This window comes from Canis lupus, unplaced genomic scaffold (assembly GCF_011100685.1).
Source record: "Canis lupus familiaris isolate Mischka breed German Shepherd unplaced genomic scaffold, alternate assembly UU_Cfam_GSD_1.0 chrUn_S1975H2174, whole genome shotgun sequence".
NCBI lineage: Eukaryota > Metazoa > Chordata > Mammalia > Carnivora > Canidae > Canis > Canis lupus.
Window position 1 is genome coordinate 39,756 of NW_023330845.1, and position 7,951 is coordinate 47,706.

The following is a 7,951-nucleotide window of genomic DNA, read 5'->3' on the forward strand; positions in this document are numbered from 1 at the left end:
CAAAACTCTTCAGAGTGTAGGGATAGAGGGAACTTTCCTCGACATATTAAAAGCCATCTACGAAAAGCCCACAGCAAATATCATTCTCAATGGGGAAACACTGGGAGCCTTTCCCCTAAGATCAGGAACAAGACAGGGATGTCCACTCTCACCACTGCTATTCAACATAGTATTGGAAGTCCTAGCCTCAGCAATCAGACAACAAAAAGACATTAAAGACATTCAAATTGGCAAAGAAGTAGTCAAACTCTCCCTCTTCACCGATCACATGATACTCTACATAGAAAACCCAAAAGCCTCCACCCCAAGATTGCTAGAACTCATACAGCAATTCGGTAGCGTGGCAGGATACAAAATCAATGCTCAGAAGTCAGTGGCATTTCTATACACTAACAATGAGACTGAAGAAAGAGAAATTAAGGAGTCAATCCCATTTACAATTGCACCCAAAAGCATAAGATACCTAGGAATAAACCTAACCAAAGAGTAAAGGATCCATACCCTCAAAACTATAGAACACTTCTGAAAGAAATTGAGGAAGACACAAAGAGATGGAAAAAATATTCCATGCTCATGGATTGGCAGAATTAATATTGTGAAAATGTCAATGTTACCCAGGGCAAATTTACACGTTTAATGCAATCCCTATCAAAATACCATGGACTTTCTTCAGAGAGTTAGAACAAATTATTTTAAGATTTGTGTGGAATCAGAAAAGAACCCGAATAGCCAGGAGAATTTTAAAAAAGAAAACCATATCTGGGGGCATCACAATGCCAGATTTCAGGTTGTACTACAAAGCTGTGGTCATCAAGACAGTGTGGTACTGGCACAGAAACAGATACATAGATCAATGGAACAGAATAGAGAATCCAGAAGTGGACCCTGAACTTTATGGTCAACTAATATTCGATAAAGGAGGAAAGACTATCCATTGGAAGAAAGACAGTCTCTTCAACAAATGCTGCTGGGAAAATTGGACATCCACATGCAGAAGAATGAAACTAGACCACTCTCTTTCACCATACACAAAGATAAACTCAAAATGGATGAAAGATCTAAATGTGAGACAAGATTCCATCAAAATCCTAGAGGAGAACACAGGCAACACCCTTTTTGAAACTTGGCCACAGTAACTTCTTGCAAGATACATCCACGAAGGCAAAAGAAACAAAGCAAAAATGAACTATGGGGACTTCATCAAGATAAGAAGCTTTTGCACTGCAAAGGATACAGTCAACAAAACTCAAAGACAACCTACAGAATGGGAGAAGATATTTGCAAATGACATATCAGATAAAAGGCTAGTTTCCAAGATCTATAAAGAACTTATTAAACTCAACACCAAAGGAACAAACAATCCAATCATGAAATGGGGAAAAGACATGAAGAGAATCTCACAGAGGAAGACATAGACATGGCCAACAGGCACATGAGAAAATGCTCTGCATCACATGCCATCAGGGAAATACAAATCAAAACCACAATGAGATACCACCTCACACCAGTGAGAATGGGGAAAATTAACAAGGCAGGAAACAACAAACGCTGGAGAGGATGCAGAGAAAAGGGAACCCTCTTACACTGTTGGTCGGAATGTGAACTGGTGCAGCCACTCTGGAAAACTGTGTGGAGGTTCCTCAAAGAGTTAAAAATAGACCTGCCCTACGACCCAGCAATTGCACTGTTGGGGATTTACCCCAAAGATACAGATGCAATGAAACGCCGGGACACCTGCACCCCGATGTTTCTAGCAGCAATGTCCACAATAGCCAAACTGTGGAAGGAGCCTTCGGTGTCCATCGAAAGATGAGTGGATAAAGAAGATGTGGTCTATGTATACAATGGAATATTCCTCAGCCATTAGAAACGACAAATACCACCATTTGCTTCAACGTGGATGGAACTGGAGGGTATTATGCTGAGTGAAGTAAGTCGAGTTGGGAATAGACAAACATTATATGTTCTCATTCATTTTGGGAATTATAAATAATAGTGAAAGGGAATATAAGGGAAGGGAAAGAAATGTGTGGGAATATCAGAAAGGGAGACAGAACGTAAAGTCTCCTTATTCTGGGGAAACGAACTAGGGGTGATGGAAGAGGAGGAGGGGCGGGGGGTGGGGGTGAATGGGTGACAGGCACTGAGGGGGGTCACTTGACGGGATGAGCACTGGGTGTTATTCTGTATGTTGGTAAATTGAACACCAATAAAAAATTAATTTATTAAAAAAAAGAAAATCAATGTCAAGATATACTTAAAATAATAATAGAAAATTAGGAGGAAATTATAGCAATTTAAAGTAGATCACCTTTGATTAGTTATTAGCCAAACTAAGATAATTTTTATTATGGGTATACAGATAATAAATTATAGAAACAAAAGTTACTTTTAAATTGTAGTTTAAAAAATTAAACAATATAAAATATCACCCAAGAAACAAAAATTACTTTTAAATTGTAGTTTAAAAAATAAAATAAAATATCGCCCAAGAAATCTCAAATGTTGGCACCAGGCATGTAGCACTGATGCCTCTGTGAAAAATTTGTGGTGAGTATCTACTTCTTCCTGGGGTGATTGGGTTAATTTATTAAAAACTGGTAGAACATTACTTTTTCCTTTTATTCAAACTCCCATAAAGAAACTTAACTACAGGTAATTTGACAAAATGAAATGTTAAATATCCTTTTATCACCATAGGAAGAAGTATTTTTACCACCACAGGTAGTAAAGACAGCCATTGACAGAAAATATATAACTTTTTGCATCTAATCTGTCAGAACACCCATTTTGAAGTGCATTTAAATGAAAATGAAAACATATTCATCAAAGCAGCACAATGCCAATTTTCAAGAGAATTTTAGAAAATCATGTTTTCATCAGATTGTCAGAGGCAAATGAGAATTGCCATTTTGAACTAATAAAGAACAGAGAAGGGAAATTGACTTAGATGACTAGCGTCATTAAAATTAAGTGGGATGTGAAAATATTTAAACAGAATAAGCGCTGAAAGTAAATTAGCTATTTCAAATGTCTTCTGTTTGCATTTGCCCAATTTTCAGTCCTAAACCCTGACATTGTGACTTAGAGTTGTAATTTTTTATATCCATCTTGTATGAAAACACTCAGCATACAGTTCCCTCTTGATGCATATTTATCGTGTTAACAATCACCCAGGAACTGTTTTAAGACTTTTGTTACAAAAAAAAAAAAAACCACAAAAAAAAACAAAACAAAAAACAAAACAAAACAAAAAAACCCCCACCTTTTGTTACTTAATCTTCAACTCTGTAAGATCACCACCACATTAAGAGGAAGAAATTTGTGCATAGAAAGTTCAACTTGCTTACCCAATCTACAATAAGTAGTAAGTGACAGATTTGGGTTTCACACTCAGAGCTTCCCCCCTGCCCCCTTCCCAGTGCTCTTCAAGTGCCTTACCTTACAGTCATAAATCTGACTCAAGAGAGATCATTACAGAAAGTAACCTCACTTGTTCCCTTTCTTTCAAGCTACACATTCCATACGGAGTCAAAAGAGAACACAGGAGAAGGTTAGGGACAACCAGCCATCTCACAATTTTCTTGCTTACCTCAATCCCGTGATCTTCATTCTACTTCTACCACTCGTCAGAGGCAAAAGCCAAGTAGACAAAAATTGAGAAGGCTGACTTTCGAGCCTTTTAGTTTTCTCTTTATCTTCCTTGTACTTATGCTCACACTTCTCCTTGGATAGCAAGAGTCCGTTGTTGCTTGGACTCTTGCTCCAAGAGTTAACAAGAGGGTGTGGCATTTATTATTTAAGCTTCTTCTTGAGAGCTGGCATTCAAGCCAGTGCCTGCCCCTCTAGTCAGTGGCTTTGACCTCTATACAATCTGCTTTTGGGAGAGTTAAAAAAGATAAGCATTGTTTAAAAACTCCATAGCTGGTTCATTAAGTCAGAATTTCCACTGATACCTGCTAAGTAATGGCTCTGGTAAGCTTATACTATATTAAAGCAGTATTCAAAACAAAATACAGCCTCTCCTTATTCAAGGAGAAACTGAGTCCAGTTTCATGTTAATTTAGCAGAAAGGCTTTCCACACTCTCTAGTCATATGACCAAGCCAATTACTTAACTGTCTGAGGCTTTCTTAACCTTCCTTCTTTATGACTAAGGTCCATTCTTTTGGGAGAAGAAATTATGTAAATGAGGTTTAAAGCCAAAATATTCTTTGACAGAAAGGATATGTTTTATTATGAAAAATATTGTTTCTTCAGCTATTGTAAGTTAGCTAATAAATACCAGAGAAAAGCTCTACACACTTCCGATTATTTGAATTCATTTCTCTTTACTTATTTGTAGATTTATATGTGTGTGTGTGTGTGTGTGTGTGTGTGTGTATGATTTTATTTGCTTATTTATGAGAGGCCCAGAGAGAGGCTGAGACATAGGCAGAGGGAGAAGCAGGCTTCCCGCAAGGAGCCGATGTGGGACTCGATCCTGGACCCCGGGATCGTGCCCTCAGCTGAAGGCAGACGCTCAACTGCTGAACCACCCAGGCGTCCCTGATTTAGATATATTTCTGTTCAATAAATCTCAAATGTCTACTACTATCACTGATAGTAGAGTTACAGCAGTTAACAAGGTAGCTCATAAATCCAACTCTTCTAGGGTTTACATTTTGATGGACGTTTATTTCTTGAGGATTTTTTTTCCTTTTAAACAGTCAGTATGAGGCAATTTATTATTGACTCCCCTAGTTCTATGTATAACTGTAGCTGTCCATTTGGAAGAATTTGCAAATTACTATTAAATGTTAGAGGGCCTACGTAAACATTAATAAGTAAATAAATAGTGTTGACCTGTGAGAAGGTCTTCAGGACAGAGTGCCTCAGGAGGCAGTTAGTTACATAATTATATTCATATGCATTTCACTATCATTGGATCATGTACCAGATTAATGAGATTAGTAATGTTATTGTGGGTGTTGCTCTGCTTTCATTGATTATTTTTAGTTGATATCTCACATACTACAATTTAATCCATTATCACATAAATTCCATCTTTGTTTATAAGAGGACAGTCACATAAAATGTTTATCAAGGCCGTTATACTCCTTTAAAAAACTTGGAAACTTTGAAGAATGTGACTACATATTATTAAGCGGAAGTACTTTAAAAAGAGGAAGTACTCAGAGAAAGGAATCATAAACTAATTATCCCAAGTTTGCAAACTATTTCCCCCAGATTTACATTATTTTAACTTTTAGGATGAATTCAGTGTTTTTGGATGAGTACTGCATGTTAAAATGGGAATTCAAAAGTTCTTAAAAATTACTCCAAATTACTAAAATGTAATCATTTTCAACATCTGTTGAATGTCAAGCTAGTTGAGTACCTTCAGTGATGCCTGTATACACCTGGATGGATAAAGGGAAGGATAGATACATAAATAAATGGTGGATGGAAAGAGGAACAAATTGAATTATGCTACAATTAAGTAAATATTAATGTAACTATACTTGAACTCATCAAAAAATGAAATAGGAATTAAGCTGACAGTGTTGAACTTTAAATGTGTCATAAAATACACATTTACTAATACTTAAAATGCTCCTGTGATTAAGAATAAAGGTTAAAACATATTGAGAAAGCTAAAATTTTAAATTTCATTCTTAGATAGTATCAATTTAATCCTGCCATTTAAGATGAAAGTAAAGCATTTGTACTCACCTCTTCTCTTTCAGATTTTGTACCTTTTTCTATTTTGTAAACATGCATTCCTCTTCTGTAACCATAATCTCTCTATCTTATTTTATGTTTTTGTATTTAGAATGGATTCACTGCTCTTCCCCTTCATTTTACAATATTCATAGTATTTAAGGAGTTTTTAAAAAGTCATCTCTGAGTTGGGCTTGGATTTCATTGTCATATTATTTTTTTTTTGCATGCCTTTATTTTCTTTTAAAGATTTTTATGTTTACTTGAGAGAGTAGAGAATACAAGTGGGGAAGAAGGGCAGAGGAAGAGGAAGAAGCTGACTCCCCGCTGAGCAGAGAGCCAAGGTACAGGTGGGTGGTTCAACTCCAGGACCCACCCAGGATGAGTGAGAATCATGACCTGAGCCCAAGGCAGACTTAACCAACTGAGCCACCCAGGTGCCCCTTTTGTATGCCTTCTCAATTAAGGCTCATGGAGGATGTATTTCTGAGAATTCTGTTTGCTTTTAAAATTTTCTGATTATCTATGGTTTTCTTGTCTTGTTTTTTACTTTGAGAGGATACCCGGAACACTCACTACCCTGTAGACAGAGATGTATGTACACACTGAAATTCCTGCCTGGAAAACTTGAAAGTTTGACCAGCCAACCATCTATTGTACTAATACAATGACATTAAGCCCAGAATTTTGTATGAGTTCTCAGAAGAGGAAGATTTGGGCAAAAGCACAGAGATGGGAAACAATCATGCAGAGGTACTATCAGAGTTTTGACATTTTGGGAGCAACATGGTAAGATAAAACAGGATCACAGAAAGTCACAGAAAGAGACATGGCCTGGCCCTTGAAGGCCCTGAAACCCCAAAAACTTTGCTTGTAGGAACACTATAATAAAACGATGTCAGTCAATTCCTACTCCACTCCTTACCATCACACTCTGCTGTGTGCTTCAAATCCCACTGTCTTGGGATGCCTGGGTGGCTGGGCGGTTAGTGTCTCCCTTGGCTCAGGGCTTCTCCCCCTGCCTATGTCTCTGCCTCTCTCTCTCTCTCTCTCTCTCTCTCTCATGAATAAATGAATAAATCTTAAAAAAAGAAATCCCACTGTCTTTTGGCACGGAGTATCACACTTGTCTTTTCTTCACAGCATTTCTGAGTTGGCTTTATCACAAGTTGACTTTCTCAGCCAATGGCTCTTTTAGAACACACCGTGTTCCCTGAAAAAACAATTTGACACAGCATTTGACAATGTCTGCCAGGTGCTTTTGAACTTGAAAACAACTTTGGCTAAAAGAATCTCTAGTTTTCGCACCTTCTTTCTTTCAATACCTGCAGATACTACTATACTATTTCAAGCAGTAGATTTTTGCTTTATGGATTGGTGAAGCCAGCTTAATGTTAAGCCCTTACAGGGACTTGCATTCTTCTCCTAGGGCACCTGAAGAATTTTGTATGTTTCTTTTAAGATATATATAAAACTGGGATTTATAAATTTCTGTAAGTTGTAATCTCATTTTTTTTTCTGAAAAATAGGTACCCTTTTCATTTGTGGCTTCAGTTCTTCCTGTATTCTAGGGATATTATATCCCGATTAATTGATTTATCTGTTAACCTCTTTGTTGTTAGTGTATCAGCATGTGGCTTTTCTTTTTTTATTCATTGTCTCCTAATTAATTATATATCTCTTCCCTTTACATTTACCTCAAATAATATGCCAGTTTTTCACTTTGAAACCTTTCTTCTTTCGGGTTCTAACTTGTATTTTCCCATTTGACCTTCTTAGTCTTATTTTTCCCTCCGCTCTCAATCATCCATTTTCGTAACTTGCAATTGACTTGTCATCTTGTCCTAGAGCTCTTGTTATGGGGGAATATAGTTGCTTAAAACCTATGGCATGAAGAACTTTCATGCCATTGTTCTACTGTTCCTTGGTTTATGTTTAATTTCAACTGGGGATTTTTTCCTTTATTTTGTCCTGTTTTGTTTTACTCAGTGTGGTTAATATAGTTAATGGGCTCGCCCCACCCCACCCCCGCCCCATTACTCTTGTTTAATATGGAATCTGTATTTCTTACCCTCACCATTTTTATTCTAGGTGTGAATTACTCTGACATGCTTTGTTTTTGTCTTGCTGTGGTAGCTGACATACTCACCTCTCCCTGCCTCTGGGAGAAGATGTCCAGTCCCCCAATCCCTAGAGCTCTGAATATGTTACTTTAAGTGTCAAAAGAGCCTTCGCAGAAGGGAGTAAGT